This window comes from Rhinatrema bivittatum, chromosome 3 (genome assembly GCF_901001135.1).
Source record: "Rhinatrema bivittatum chromosome 3, aRhiBiv1.1, whole genome shotgun sequence".
In the NCBI taxonomy this organism is placed as follows: Eukaryota; Metazoa; Chordata; class Amphibia; order Gymnophiona; family Rhinatrematidae; genus Rhinatrema; species Rhinatrema bivittatum.
Window position 1 is genome coordinate 387,241,034 of NC_042617.1, and position 15,974 is coordinate 387,257,007.

The 15,974-nt window shown below is 40.7% G+C and overlaps 1 protein-coding gene and 1 pseudogene across 1 annotated transcript in view; both read left to right on the top strand.

Annotated features, from left to right (window-relative positions):
• The window catches only part of CGAS (cyclic GMP-AMP synthase), a 61,425-nt gene that overhangs the window by 21,950 nt on the left and 23,501 nt on the right, over positions 1–15,974 (top strand). The gene's annotated exons all lie outside the window — the stretch shown is intronic.
• Positions 260–1,390, top strand: LOC115088453 (annotated as a pseudogene).

Below are 15,974 nucleotides of genomic sequence, written 5' to 3' on the forward strand. Positions count from 1 at the left end.
AAACATCTGTTTAATAAATACACAAATGTTGATTGGTAGGTTTGGGGAGCTAAGCTGTAAACCGCATTTACAATGGTGCCTAGTCTGCTCTGTTTTTGCAGGTGCACAGTCCTTCATTGTTCTTGTCCTTCTGTGTATAAAATAGTTTATCATGTGCAGAGAAAGATGCCAAATATTTCCCTTGTAGCCTTGCAGCAGAGACTCCATTTTGCCAGCCACATACACAGTCAGAATGTTACTGGGCCTTTATTCCTACAGTATGTCAAATGAGTATTAGCAAAATAAGCCCAAGTTGCAGCACAATGGGAAGAACTGCAGGACCAACAGGAAAGGAATGGAACCAAGCACAGGCAACAGTGGTGGAATTGCTTTATGGTTTGAGAGCCATAGTCACTATATACCTTCCTCTGGAACATTTGCTAAGGAGCTCTGTGAAAATGATGACCTAGTTACCAGTCTGGTTCTGGGACCCCAACTTAGGATTTCAGAGATGAAAATGAACACCAGGTTTCAACCTATAACAGGAAGGTAGGAGGAACTGAAGGAGATGATTGAGAGCTTCAAAAATGATGAAAATTTATGGAAAAAACCCCTTCAAATGCCTGACAACCGGATATTTTGCATGGCCTTATTTCCTTAACAAGAACAAACTACAGGAATCACTGTTTAAGGGGCATGTGTTTATTGACAAATGTTTGCACTCGAAAGTGGATTTGAAGTATTGCTTTCTAATTGATATTCATCAGAGCAAAATGGAGCCAAAATCATTGCAACAAAGGAGTGAAATGGAATGATAAAATTGAGCTGCTGGTAGATTGCATTGCTGATCTTTTAGAAATGGGGGAAAATGTACTGTGCCATGGAGAAAATGAGTTCAGTGTCATGGATTCCACACACAAGAACTGTACTCAGCTCTTGCTTCCCAGCAGCCTTCATCAACCGTGAATGCCGACCAAACTGTAAGTTTGTTTCTACAGGCTGTGTCACTGCTTATGTGAAAGCAATTGGGAGACACAGAACCTGGAGAAGAAATTTCTTGTTATTGTGGGGTTGGTATTGTTGGACAAAATAATAAATTATTTGAATGCTACATTTGTCAAAGGCAAAGACATGTGGCTTTTAAATCCCACGTTAGACTGCCTGTACCTGCACCTGCACCAATGATAAATAGCAAGTGTGACCTCTGAGAAACAGACAAGTGCTTAACAGGTTGAAGAAGCTGGGGGATGGCAAGAACCGTGACAACAAGTCTGTAAGATCCATGTACTGCCTGCCTATCTGCGTGATACTGCTTTGCTGGACTGGGATCCATGGGCATCCTCCACCCACAGCTCTTGCTCCTGGCTCTGAACTTTGCCCTGTTTTCCATCTGTCAGGGCCCTTGCCTTGATGTTGTGTCCCACCCCCTGTGGCAGCATCCGGGGGGTCGCCAGTCCTTTAAAACCAGGCCTTGGACATCAGAGACGCCCGTGCCTGTGGGGTGCGCACCTTTGACGCACTCACGAAGGAGCATGAACAAAGGAGCAGGCCCCTTTGTTTGCCCCGTCGTTCGTCCTTTTATTTTTATGCCAGCTTAACTCTCATGATTAGTTTAATCACGAACATCCTGACACTCACCAGGCAAGAAGGATATGGAACCCCTCCGACCTAGGAACTCCTTAATCAGTATTCCTATGCAACCTTTGAAGCTATTAACTTTTCCACTACCATTACTTTACTTTTAGTAAATGCTAGATCTGTATCGAAAAAAGCACCCATTATTTATGATATTCTCTCCACTGACAAACCGGACTGTGCTTGCATTACTGAAGCATGGATTTCAGACAGTGACACATCACTTAACCAAAGCTGTTCTCAAGAAAATACTTATTATTCCTTACCTCGGATGTGCTGCCGAGGTGGAGGTCTTGTTATCTTTTATAAACATATTCTAAACTTCTCATAAACTCATACTAATTTACTTGCACCCTACGAAGTTATGCTACTTACTAGCAAAACATGTAAATCTATGTTTGGAGTATTGCCCTCTAGGCCTCTTAGAGAAAACATCAATAAGTGGGGAACAGTTGTGAGCTATTTCTCTCCCTCTCCTGAAAATACCATTATTTTGGGTGATTTTAATCTGCACATAAATCAAGATCCCCCCCCCCCCCTTCACACGCTACTGAACTCTTCCTTAATGCTATGCTTGATTGTGACTGGCAACAGATCACTACTGTCCCGCCATACAGAGCTGGACACACATTAGACTTAGTATTTCTAAATCCAAAAGAATTTTGCAGTAATCTTGCTACTATCACCAACTTGGCCATTCCTTAGTCCCACCATTATTTAATTGCTGCCACCCTAGCCAGTAACTCACACTCTGCTTCATGTATCCTCAAATGAAAACACCTTGATCCATCGCAGTTTAAGAAGGAGTTTCTCCCTCTAATCTCTCTGCTGATTCTACTGAACAAATGGTCAATGCCTGGGACTCTGCTTTGCTAAACACCATGGACAAATTTGCTCCTATAAAAAAAAAGTTTCTTCCTGCAGACATGTTCCCTGGGATACACTTACAATATTACTACAAAAAAAAAGCTCTTGGTAAATCAGAATGTGGAGAAAGCACAAAACCCCAATAAATCAAGAACATTATACTTGCCAGCTTGCTGGATACAGAACTGCTGTTAACAACACAGCAAAAAAGAATTACTACTCAAAATGTATTTGGGCATCCAATAATAATCCACAGACCCTGTTCATCACCATGAAACACATCACTTACTTTACCAACACTAGATGTGACCTCTGATAATATCTGGGACCCCTTTGATAATATTGCTAGTAGCGAAATTATGCAGGTCATTGCTAAAATGAAATCCTCTACATGTCCTTTAACTCCTTGTTCAACAGTTTATAAGCTCTTCACTTATTTCACTGTGTATACCTCATTTTTCTCTTTTGTTTTCTTTTTGGACACATTTCACAAGCGTGGTGAGCTTTTTATTACATTTTTTAATGTTTTTAATCAAATGATAGCATTTTTACCCATTTATGTAGCCAATGGCACTCGTGTTAACAATATATAGTGATAAAGGCAATATTCACTTTTTATGTACTGTTCATTTGCTGAATTAACTGACAGAAGAAATTTTGGTCATATTTGTTTGGCACATAAAGATTACAAAATGTCACCCGTTTTCCTTCTATATCCCCAATAAAGATGATATAGCACCCTGAACAACTTGCAATGCCACATTTTTGTGTATTAAATTGGCAACCCCAGCTGACTTTGTTGTACCCGAAGCATAGTGCACCTGCCCAACCCATTCCCTCTTAAGCTTCAAATGCTTAGGGTCTGCTAAATGAGTCTCTTGAAGAAACATTATATCAGCCTCTAACTTCTTTAATGCAACCAAGATTTTTTTTCTCTTTATTGGTGTATGTATACCACATACATTCCAAGAGATAAACTTCACAGAGGTTTTACCCAGAGCTAATCAGTTGTGTATTAGTTAAAGAAAGAAAAATATCCATTGTGTAGGGTGTGTGTCGTCCCCCCCCCCCCCCCATAATAAAATGCTCTGTTGTGATCCTCTTTCAGAAAAATCACTCCACACCAATAACTAATACATTATGAGTCTTTTACCCTTCCATCCCTCCCCTCCCCCCCCCCCCCCCCAACTCTCTACCCATTATATTTACCAAACTAAGAAAGTATGGAGTCACTTTGCTAGCCATCTCCCATCCCTCTCTCCATCATCCCTCTCCAAAACTCCTCCTCTCCCTGAACCTCTACAAAAGAGAATATAACTTGAAACCAAGATCTTTCCTGCTAAAATAAGCTGTGAATGTCAGCATTGACTTTGAGAAGTCCAAAAGAGAAAAAAAAAAAAAAAGAAAGAAGGAGCTCTGTGTTCCCAGTACAGGACTTGTTACTACTAAAAACTTCTATCAGTCCTCGAGAACTGTCTTACCAATGTAAGGCTCGGCCTGTCCCAACCTAACTGTCCATCAGGCAACAAACTGCAGAGTCCTTGTAATAGGTTCTACCGAAGACAAATAATGCTCAGTTCCTCTCCTGGTGGGGGACTTATTCCTATCTTTTTCCAAGCCTTCCACCAGACCTGTTGCTTCTGCCACCAACTGGTACCAACGCACTCCCTTTACAAGCTGCACTTGGAGCTTAGCTGGGTTCAGCAGAGCGAATCTTATACCCAGCTTATGTAAACGATTGCATACTGGGGAAAATTCTCTCCTAAGTGCAGAAAGCTTCGAGCAATAATCCTGGAAAACTAGAATGTTCCAATTTTCGTAAAGAAGTTTCATTCCGGATCGCAGAGTTCGCAAAATTTCTACCTTGTAAGCAAAATCCATCAGGCGTGCTATCACCACTTGCGGCTCCTTTGGGTTTTCTCTCCGGGCCCCCAGTCGATGCGCTCTCTCGTTGCATAATGGCCCCCTTGTCTCGCAAGCTTCAGCTCACTTACCAGCCAAGCCTCTAAGAAGGTACCAAGACCAGCCTCTGCCAGAGACTCGGGAAGGCTGACAAATTGAAGATTGTTTCTTCGGGAGTGGTTATCCAGCTCCTCAAGGTGGTCCTCATGATGTTGAAGTGTTGTTTTCATGCCGGCCATGTCACCCTCGATTGCCGTGATTGCTTCCTGATTAGCGGAGACTCTTTACTCAATTTCCCCAAATTGTGTTTCATTGGTGACCATACGTTCTTGTAGTTCATCTAATTTAGTAGAAATTTTTTGAAATTCTGGCTCCATTGCTGACTACTGCCTCCTTCAGTTCAGTTTTCACAGTACCATTCAGAAGGGGTACTTTGGAAAGCTGACATGCCTCTGCCATCCTTGGTGCTAGGCCGCAACTTCTCTCGGTCTTGGTCTTTGTCGCGTTGTAGCAGTCGAGCGGACATTCCCAAAGTAAATATCGGGGGAAAAATGGTGTAGCAATCTAAATCCCCGTTGATCGCAAGAAAAATTGTGAGAAAGGGGTTGATGGAGACAGATGAGGCAAAAGCTGGGACGGAGCCAAAGATTTCACATCCTGCTGTGTTCACGGCATCACCTGACCTTGACCTACTTTATTTTATGCTGACAGGGTTGGAGGGTTTTGGGGGGGGCCCTTGTCACTCGGTTACTTAAAACATTTTTTGTTTGTTTGTAACATTTGGTTGTTGGGGCCATAGTTCCCTCTAAGCTGAGCATGTGAGCGATTGCTCATATATTTCGGAGCATCGCTCACAGGTTTTATATAGTTGCTCACATACATTTTTCTTTGTGCTATATATAGAAATGCAAATCTTATACTGGTGCTCAAAAATTGTTGGTTTAAAAAAATTGTTGCTCATGTGAAAAAAAATTTGCACACACCTAGTCACTTCTTGGAGGGAGCACTTGGGGCTGCCTTGGGTGGAGGCCCTGGGGTGAGCAGGGTGTCAGCTTTGACCCTTCCCCACTCAATCTTTTTTTTTTTTTTTGAGCGGGCTTTTTAGTGGCATGGCCCTTTAAGGCAATGGTGATCCCATGAGGTTGGGGCCACCATCATGCCTATAGGGCTGATGCCACATTGGTTTTACCTATGATGTTTTGCCCAAGGCAAAATGTTGCAATATAGCCACAATGTTTTTTGGGGGAGAGGCCCACTGTCCTGGAGACACCTCTCCACAATTGTGGGACCGATGCCGTTAAAAAAAGAAAACATTACAATTTAGTGACTCCAGGCCTATCTTTGGTTGGGCTAAAGAATTGTCTTAAAGTTAGCTGGTTAGCTATAAGATAGTCGGCTATATCCAGTAGTGTAGCTGCACTATTTAACATGGCTCCAGAATTAGCCAGATAAGTTTATCTGGCTAACATTGCTATCCGGACTGAATCTGAATATGGACCTATTAATTGTTAATGTTGTTGTTGTTGGGTTTTTTTTTTTTAAATCCTTATTTTACATATTTTTTGTCTTATTGTATTTTTATTTTAATGTTAGTTTATTTTATGTACCAGTATGTTTTATTATACCTTGGTAAATCAAACATTGCACCAACATCTAATATTTCTCACAGAGGATATATTGATCCTGATCAATGTAAATCTGCTCTTCTCCCAAAAAATTCAGTTGCCCGATATAGACAATATTGAATCAGCAGTAGAGAGTGGCATCTAAATCTAATCAACACCCTTGTTTTGAGATTGTCCCTTTAATAATAGTGCAAGTGAAAAGAAAGCATTATGCTCCTTGATATACCCCCAAACTATGGTTAATGAAACAAAAACTCAGGTGCATGAAATGTAGTTGGCATTGAAATAGATTCCCACAAAGAAAAACTAAATTTCTCGCATATTTAAGAATTTGCAGAAACAAGATTAACTCCACTTAAAAAGCCTTTTTCTCAGAAAAAGTTCACTCTGCCAGCTATAATCCAAAAGAACTCTATAGCATTGTTAAATCTTTAACTACTAGTTAAAGATTTTACATGCTATAGAGTTACATGTAACTCGTAACGTTTTACATGCAACCACTAATACTTGTAACCAGATGGGGAAAATTTTTCATTGATAATATCACCAAGATCAATGATAGTTTCTTGCATCTTCCTCCTCCCATAAATGTCACTAATACTTAACTGTACCACAATCTGGGACACATTTATCTGTTTCAGAGGACCCTATTAAATTGATCATATTTAAACTGAAGTCCATCTCATGTCCTCTAAACAATTGTCCCACCACCATGTTAACATTTGTAAAAGATATTTTCCCTTACATTGTAGCATTATTAGTCAATTGATCTCTGGCATCTGGAAATTTACTAGCCCCTCTAAAACAGGCTTCTGTCACACCTATACTAAAAAAAACCCCCAAAAAAAACAAAACAAAACTGCTGACCACACTGATTTCTCTATCTATCATCCTTTCTCTTCTCTGCCCTAAGATTCTGGAATCCATGATTTTATATATATTTACTGAATTTGTAACTGACAGTGACATACTTGACAGTCATCAACATGGATTCAGAAAAGGTTATAGCACTGAAACACTGCTATTATCCTCATTTGAGGTTTTGATGCTAAGTCAAGACTATATATTAGACTTTCTAGATTACAATCTATTGGAATGTCTAGTACTGTGATCACTTGGTTTCCATCCTTCATAACAGAACAATCACAGCAAATTAAAATTGGTCCTGTCTGCTCGGTTTCCAGTGTCCTCGGGTGTTCCCCAAGGCTCTGCCTTATCTGCCATTTATTTTTTATTTATATTCCACTTTTTGCAGCGCTTCAAAGTGGATTACATTCAGGTACTGTAGGTATTTTGCTTTCCCCAGAGGGCTTATAATCTAAGTTTGTACCTGAGGCAATGGAGGGTAAAGTGACTTGCCCCAGGTCACAAGGAGGAAATACAGGACTCGAACCCTGGTCGCCTGGTTCTTAGCCCACTGCTCTAACCTCTTTAACATATACCTGGCACCTCTTTGCAGAGTTCTTGCTTGCCTTGGCATGAATTATAAAATATATACAAGCATATCCAATTCTTTGTACCGATTTCTACATCATGGACCAACATGTTTGATCAGTTCTTTCTCTGTTTAAATTTAGTAAAACGATGGTTATTTCATAATAGGTTACAATGCAAAATCTCTAAAACCAAAGGTGCACTCCGTAGTATGCTCATAAACACTGCTTACACTTCTGCCATCTTTTCGTCCTTGTCTGGCCCTGCTGGGTTTAAACTCATAGTACAGGGCTCCCTCCGTGGAGACTCAGATTGTGGGGAGCAGTGAGGATTAATTTAATTAAAAATGTATATCCTTCTATTCTAAAATTTATTTTAAAATATTTGTATTCCGCACTTTTCATATATGTTCATGGTGGCTCACAATAATACATGCATAATTAGAAAAAAAACCAAATAAGAACATAGCAGAAAAAAACAATACAAGCCTCAGAGAGAGGTAACAAAATAACTGCATTCATTCCAATACAACTTTATAAGCCAGCAAAAAAAGGTATCACCAGCTTTTGGAAGGTTTTTAAAGTGGGAGCATTACACAGCAGTTAAGGTACAGAAGTCCATAGAAGTGGTGCAGCCACAGATACAGCATGATTTCTGGTGAGATCGAGTCTGTCCAATTTAACAGTAGGTACGTCTAATAAGTTCTCAGATGCGGAGTGCAGCTGTCTGGAAGCTTTGTAAAATCATAAATCTATACTCATCCATAGGGTTGAGTCATTAAGGAGATTATTTATGAGGCCTTATTTTATGAACAATATGAAATGGAGAGCCAATGGAGAGTATATAATACGGGGTTAACATGATCACAAAACGATACTCCAGTTAAAATCCTGGCAGCAGAGTTCTGCACTATTTGTAAACAACAGGTTACATTTGCAGGCAAGCAGGAATATAAAGGGTTACAGTAATCGAGAGAGTCTTCAAAATCAAACTTTGTACAACAAAGCGAAAATTCTGATGGTCAAGTAATGGCTTCAACTTTTTTAGCATTAGCATTAGATGTGATTTTTCATAGAGAGATTAGCGTCTATAATAATTCCTAAATTCCTAGCCTTCTGTCCAATTGTTAAACAGTGTCCTTGGAACATAAATGAAGTTGGAACGGGATAGGTAGGTGATTTCACAGCCAAAAGTAAAATAACTTAGCTGAGCCTCCTGCTGCTAGTGAACCAATGAATCATTACAGTACACTGAGTTTAAACACATGGCACGTCTGCAAAGAACAAAGTGCCAGTCTTTCAATCGCTGACCTAGGCTGTCCTGCTAGTGTAGCCTCCTTCCCATGCTTTCTCCTCATTCTAGCCCACCAATGTTTTGAAATGCACTGCTGTGCTGCCCTCATCCAAAAAAACATATGGAAGGGTTGGAATCCTCAGAGCTTGTCCATTTTTGAATAGGGATCTCCAGTTCTCATAGCTCTTTTTGACAGTTTTGAAATGCTGTTAAGATCCATTATTTGAGCACACCCTAAGAACATCTTGGCACACTATTAATACATCAGTGTTAATGAAAGGGTTAGTGCTTGTCAGTTACTGTAGTACCTGCATATTTGTTTGTCTATGAGTTCTTCGCAGACCTGGCATTAATATCTCTGAAAGCATCAAAGTACTGTTTTCAGTACATCTAGGCTATTGAAAGGGTAAGCCTTCCTTTCTCAAAAATATTAGTCATAGACCTTCTTTGGCATATTGATTTCTAAGAAGCACTAGTGACTTAAATTTGAGAACTGGCAAGTGATTTGCTTGTGCTGTTGCCACAGTGCATGTGGCCATGGTCAAGAAGTGCTTCTCTTAAGTGCTGCTGCTCCTGCCTCTTCCTGTGGATTATTCATTTTTTTGTGCAAGTACACATCTTGTATCCCTCCCATCATGGCCCACTTGCACTGTAGTGGTAATGAAATTCTGCCTGTGTTAAAAAGCATGCGAGAAAAGAGGGGAGGGGAGAGAGGGGATGCCCGAGACTTATGGGGCTTGCTCACCCTAAAATTAGGAGGGGTGAGCCCACTGTAGCTGAGAGGGATATCATTCATGCAGTGTTGCTTAGTACATCTGAGATAGTGCTGAAAGTTAGTTAAAGGCCCATATATATTTTTTGGCCTAATTTTTATTTTTATGTATTCCTTTTTTATTTAGATATTTAATAGTTGTAATTTTTTTTGGTAGATCATTTAATCTTGTTTTCCCATTCCTTTAAATTCTGTTGATTTTTAGCAAAGTCCCGGTTTCCTCTCTAAGCTGATTCTTCACTTCTATTTTCTATTATCCTAAGTTTCCTGCTACTCTTTCTGCTCTGTGCAGTAAGGAAGGAGGGAAAGACCGTTTTCTTAAGGCAGATGTTGGGTTAGATAATCACAAGCTGAACTATTAATTAGCCAAAGGCTGTGAAAATGTCAGAAATGTACATCAGTGGTCATCAACTCATCAGAGACAGACATATGAAACTGCAAGGAAGGCAAAAAAAAAAAAAGAAGAAGTTGGACTTACAAAGTGCTGAATGTGTGACTTTAATAAGTGAACTGTGTCAAATCCCGAACATTGGAAGCACCAGCTGACACATGGCAAATAAACTCTGCAAGATCAGTAACTGGTTGTGATGTCACAGCAGGATTTCCACTGATTGAGCTGGGAAAGGTATAAGCAACTAAGAGATGGTTGCAGAAGGAACTCACTTATTAACCAATTCACTTACACAATTATGCATAACTGCAGTAATAACAGTGCAATAACAACCAGCTGTCACAGACAGATTCACAGCATTAGCGATAAGACTAGCAGCAATGTATACACAACTGCTGCAGCAACGGGAGTATCATTATCAATAGAAGCAGAGAGAGACCCACATGAGAGAATTTCAGGACATTTGGGAAAAGACAGACTGCTGGCGATTCCCAGTTTTAGCTTGTGGGTGAGAAATTTCCTTGAAGTGTGGGATCTGGATATGTTGTTTTCCTATGTTAAAACAGAGCTGATTATACATTAAAAGGGTAATAATTACAAGGAGTTTTAGGGTAATAGAGTTCCAAAAGCTACCTTATCGTTCAGGGATAGGTCTGAGTTAGACTGGGTTCACTGAGATTATAGTATGGTGACAGATCTGAGCAAGACTGGGGTCACTAAGATTGTTGTTGTCCAGTGGTAGGTTTGAATCTGGCTGGGGTCAGTGAGATTATCATAACGATGTGTGATGATATATCATGTCTGCTATCATGCAATATATTATGTGTATTGTCAGGAAGCTTTGTTAATAAACCTGGGTGAATTTTTATCTGTTGGCTCCTAACAGTGTGGTTTATTTTTTGTGTATTTGGTGTAGGATGTGGCCTTGAAATAAACAAGGACAAGTTTATCAGGGTAGTCTTACACTAAATTAGTGAGAAGAGAGTTGGGGGTAAATTTAGGAAAATTAGTTAGTTTACAGTGCCAAAAATCAGTGTATATGTTGGCATGCCTTTTCTGAAAACTAGTGCCAGCAAAATGTGTTTCTTCCTGATTTTTATTTGCTTGCTTTGCTGGTGCCACCTATCTATTGAATAGGTGCATTAACACTATCCAGCAATTTTATAAGACTATAAGAAATGCTATATTTGGTTAGATCAATGGTCCACTGAGGCCAGCATCAGGTCAGACAGTGGCCACTTGGAAGTACCCAGCAAATTCCAATAGTACTATAATTTGTATTAGAAAATGTTGAACAATATACCCAGTTCTTCTCTCTCAGATATTTTTCTCCCTCCCTCCTATTCTCTTCATTCCATCTCTGCTTTCCTTTTCTAGTTTCTCATTCCTTCCTTGGGTCCAGCGGCGGATTCACGAAGTCGGACCAGCCCGGGTATTCGCCACCCAGGCCGGCCCAGGACACATCACGTGGTCTGCCGAGCGCGGCTCTGTCACGGCCGCGCACGGCAGACCACGTGACTGGAGCGATCGGCCCACCGGGGGATGCCCGATCCCCCGATAGGCCAATCTGCCCCTGCTTGGGTCTACAGAGTGCTATTTCTTTCCCCTCTGTGCAAATTCCCAACTTTTCCTTCTGGTAGTAAAGCAAGATCAAGGCTTCTCCTGTGTACATCAGTGCTGCTTAGTGCTCCTCTCCCAACCTCCTTTTCTTTGTCCTCTTTCTCTTTCTTAATGCCTTTACCTTTTTGCTCTCTCTCCTTCCCCCTTAGCTCCATGCCTTATGCGCTTTCCTATATGAGGAGAGAAACTCTAGGAGAAAAAAAGGAAGCCGGGACTTACACAGAATGTTGTGGGATACAAAAGAGTGCCAAAAATTCCTGTTTTGCATTAATGTGCCCTATGTGTGCAGGTAGGTGCCACCAAGGGGCTGCTGAATGCTTTTCTCTATATTTACCATTGTGGTCCTTTGTTGCACCAAAGATACACTGATGCCTAGATGGCGATTTCTGGCATTATCATACATACCAAACCTCGGGAACTGAATTTCCTTCTCTTAGCCCCAATTACTGCACTAATCTCAGGGGTGAACAGTTATGTTTAACTAGCACAGCTGGATCTGAAATGTTGTGCCCTGGCCTAATTCATTAAATATCTTTAAAAGGTAAAACATTTGATGTCCCTTTTGGGTCTACCGCATAAGAGCCATTCTTTAAAATGATTTTTTATACCATATTTATAAAAAAAAATAAAAATAAAAAAAAAAGTATTTTTATATCTAATTGCTCGTGTTTCATAGAATCTCTGCGTTCCACCACAGATTACATGCCCAAGCAGTCCATGTACCCTCACCAGCCAGGAGAACTGAAAGGAAGGAGCTTCAGATTTCTCCTCATCACCATGTCTTTGGCTGGCAGGGATCACCACAGTAACAGCAGCCATTTTCCTTTTCACCCCTGGATCGAGTGTTTGGCCTTCAGTGTTCACCTAACTCTTGCTGAAATTCAAACTTAATTCCTGTGCCACGGTGTTACAACCTCAGCCAGGGAGGGTGCTGGAAGGGTGTGTAAGATCACCACCAGGGTGAGGAGCAGAGCATTTTGTCCTGGACGGGGCTTATTCTTGCTGTGGGACAGGGAGAACATTTTTGCTGCTAACCATCCTGTTTGCTCGCAGTAACTAGTTAACACCAGGTCATAGGCAGGTATTAACTAATTTCCATTTACTAGGTACTGCAGTTTCCTTCTGTTACACGCTGTGCAATGAATATAAAATATGGAATACAATATCTTTTTTTTTTTTTTTTTTTGGGGGGGGGGGTTCTTTACCATTAAAAGATAATGGTATTTTCTGTATATTGGGGCAATTCTTCATAAGTACACAAGAGATTAGTACAATCCGCTGGGTGTCAGTTTTTATAAAACGTTTTGAGACCCATTGGTTTCTACTGGATGGCCCTAGATCTCTGCCCTTGAATTTAGTCATCTAGAAGGGATATACCATTCCCTACAGCATTTCCCCCTGGCTGGGTGCTATAATCTCATTCCTGAAAGGGAGTGAATCTGTGGTATAGTTGAGGCAGTGTAGTTTTGATTTTGAAGGCAGCAGAAGTACTTGGTGTGCTCTCCAAGTTTAGGCCCCATGCCTAGCAGAAGGGAGAGAAACTGATGAGGAACTTTCCTTAACTCTTTTGTCATTGGCATCATTCTTATTCCGATACCTTAAGCACAAGTATAAACATTTATTGTGAGATTATCATAGCACTCTGCAGGTACTTTGTTTTAATATTTTCATCACTCAGGGGTCATATGTAATCATTGGTCTCTAGTGTCTATATGTCTATATTATTATTATTTTTTAATTTTCTTATGCTTATAAAAGATTAAGGGAAAGATTACTTGCTGTAAATCTATTCATTGTTCTCAGCCCAACATGGTACCATGTTTCACAACCACTACTTCAGGGCTTTCTTTTGCAGCGCCAATATTTCTTTGCAAATTCTAAAAGTTGACTTAACAAAAGCAAATTGGAGACGCCATTGGTATCTCCATTTTGAAGAGCATGGACCTTCTTTCGCAGACATATGATGGACAGTCTTGGACAATTATCGATCCACCAAATGCAGACAGCAGTACCGAAAGGTTTGAATAAGGAAATAGAATGGGCGGTATGTTTTGATTAACCAGTTGAGAACATTGCTAGGCAATCAAGTAGATCATAGTAGCATGGAGATTTATTTATTTATTTATTTATTTATAACTTTTATATACCGGCATTCGTAAAAAAAACATCATGTCGGTTTACAGACAACTGAGAAAGGAAATTACAATGATAGATGGAGGAAGGATAGGAAGTTAAAAGGTGACAACTTTACTGTAGAGCCAACGGGCGCCACAGTTATTAAATGAGATTACATGTGGTTAACCAGGTTGGACATAAATTAATTATATACAAGAGGCGACAGAGTGGGGGGTAGCGCGGGGTGGGGGATGAAGCGCATAGGGGAGGCGGGGTGGGGTAGGAACTGTACAAGGGGGCAGGTGGTGGCGATGGGAAGGAGAGGTGGTGACTGAATATCAGGAAGCCATAAAATGGATGGGGTGGTGAGGGAGGGAGGGTGTGTAGGGGGGCGGGGGGACACTGTACTAGGGAGAGGGAAATAATGAGTGTTGAGGAGAAGTCAAATGCTAGGGTTGAGAGGCGTTGGGATAGGCCTGTTTAAATAACCAGGTCTTGATTCCTTTTTTGAATTGATTAAGTGAAGGTTCTAGTCGGAGCTCGGTGGGGAGGGAGTTCCAAAGGGTGGGGCCGGCGATGGAGAAGGCTCTCGCTCTGGTGTTTGTGAGGTGAGCAATTTTGAGTGAAGGGGTGTGGAGGGTGCCCGCAAGGGAGTTTCTGGTAGGACGGTTGGCCTGGTGGAAGTGTGGCATATCTTCGATCCAGGGGGAGTTATTTTTATATAGCGTGTTATGTATGATAGTAAGTGTTTTGTATTGAGAGCGATAGGTGATTGGTAGCCAGTGGAGGTTTTGTAATATGGGAGTAATATGATCAGTCTTTCTTGAGTTTGTAAGGATGCGAGCCATGGCATTTTGTAAGATTTGGAGGGGTTTGATTGTGGAAGCTGGAAGGCCTATTAGCAGTGAGTTGCAATAGTCAAGTTTTGATAGTATAGTGGTTTGCATAACGGTACGGAAGTCATGTGCGTGGAGGAGAGGCTTAAGTTTTTTGAGGGTTTGGAGTTTATAGAAGCCCCCTTTTAGGAGTGATTTGATGTGGGATTTGAAGCTAAGTTGTGTATCTAAGAGAACTCCTAGATCTGACAGTGGACGGAGGTGTGAGATTTTGTGAAGTGTTCTGTTGCAGTTGGTGAATGGATAAGCTGGGTTGATTAGTAATAATTAGGATTTCAGTTTTTGAAGTATTGAGTGCAAGGTGTAGGTTGGAAAGGAGGGCGTTGATAGATGTGAGGCATGTCTCCCAGAAGTGCAGGGTTTCGTTGAGGGAGTTTTGGATGGGGATAAGTATTTGTACGTCGTCAGCGTACAAGAAGAATTTTAGTCCCAGTTTGGATAATAAGTGGCAAAGAGGGAGAAGGTAGATGTTAAAGAGGGTGGAGGAAAGGGAGGAGCCCTGGGGTACGCCTTGTGAAAGAGGAATGTGTGTGGATTCGGATTTATCAAGTTTGACTAAGTACTTTCTGTGGTCAAGGTAGGAGGAGAACCATGATAGGGCTGTGTTAGAGATGCCTATCTCTGCTAAGCGTGATATTAAGATTTTGTGGTTCACCGTATCAAAAGCTGCTGAGATATCTAAGAGGGCTAGAATGTATGATTGGCCGTGGTCCATGCCTTTTAGGATGGTGTCTGTTATTGCAAGTAGGAGCTTTTCCGTGCTTCGGTTTTTGCGAAAGCCGTACTGGGCGGGGTGGAGGATATTGTTATCTTCTAGGAAGTCGGTAAGTTGTGTGTTGACCACTTTCTCCAGAATTTTAGAAATAAAAGGTAGGTTGGAGATGGGCCTGTAGTTTGCTGGATCATTTTGGTCGAGGGTGGGCTTTTTTAGTAGGGGCTTTACGATATCTTCAATCTTTATAAGATTGAAGATAAGATTGAAGATAATCTTTATAAGATTGAAGATATCTCTTCAATCTTTATAAGATTGAAGAGATATCTTCAATCTTATAAAGATTATCTTCAATCTTATCTTCAATCTTATAAAGATTGAAGATTATCTTCAATCTTATAAAGAACTGCACCAAAACCAGCAAACCTGGAGTTCAAATGGTTTTAAAAGTATTAGTTATAGGGGTGCATACTTTCTTGGCACTTGTTAACATTAGTAAACTTGCATAAAGCAGGCAGCGTGCCTTTATTACCCCTCATGGCATTGTATCATGATGATGTCATTACCCTTCGACCATGTAATTAGGTTGGTCGTAAGTATAGAATTGTAATGACAGCTGCAATCCTAAAATGGCTGTTGATTACACTGTGCCAATAACAAGTAAGTTAACTGAAAATCCTAGGACTAAGCATTACCAAAAACACCGGGTGCTGATAAATACATTAAGGGGTAG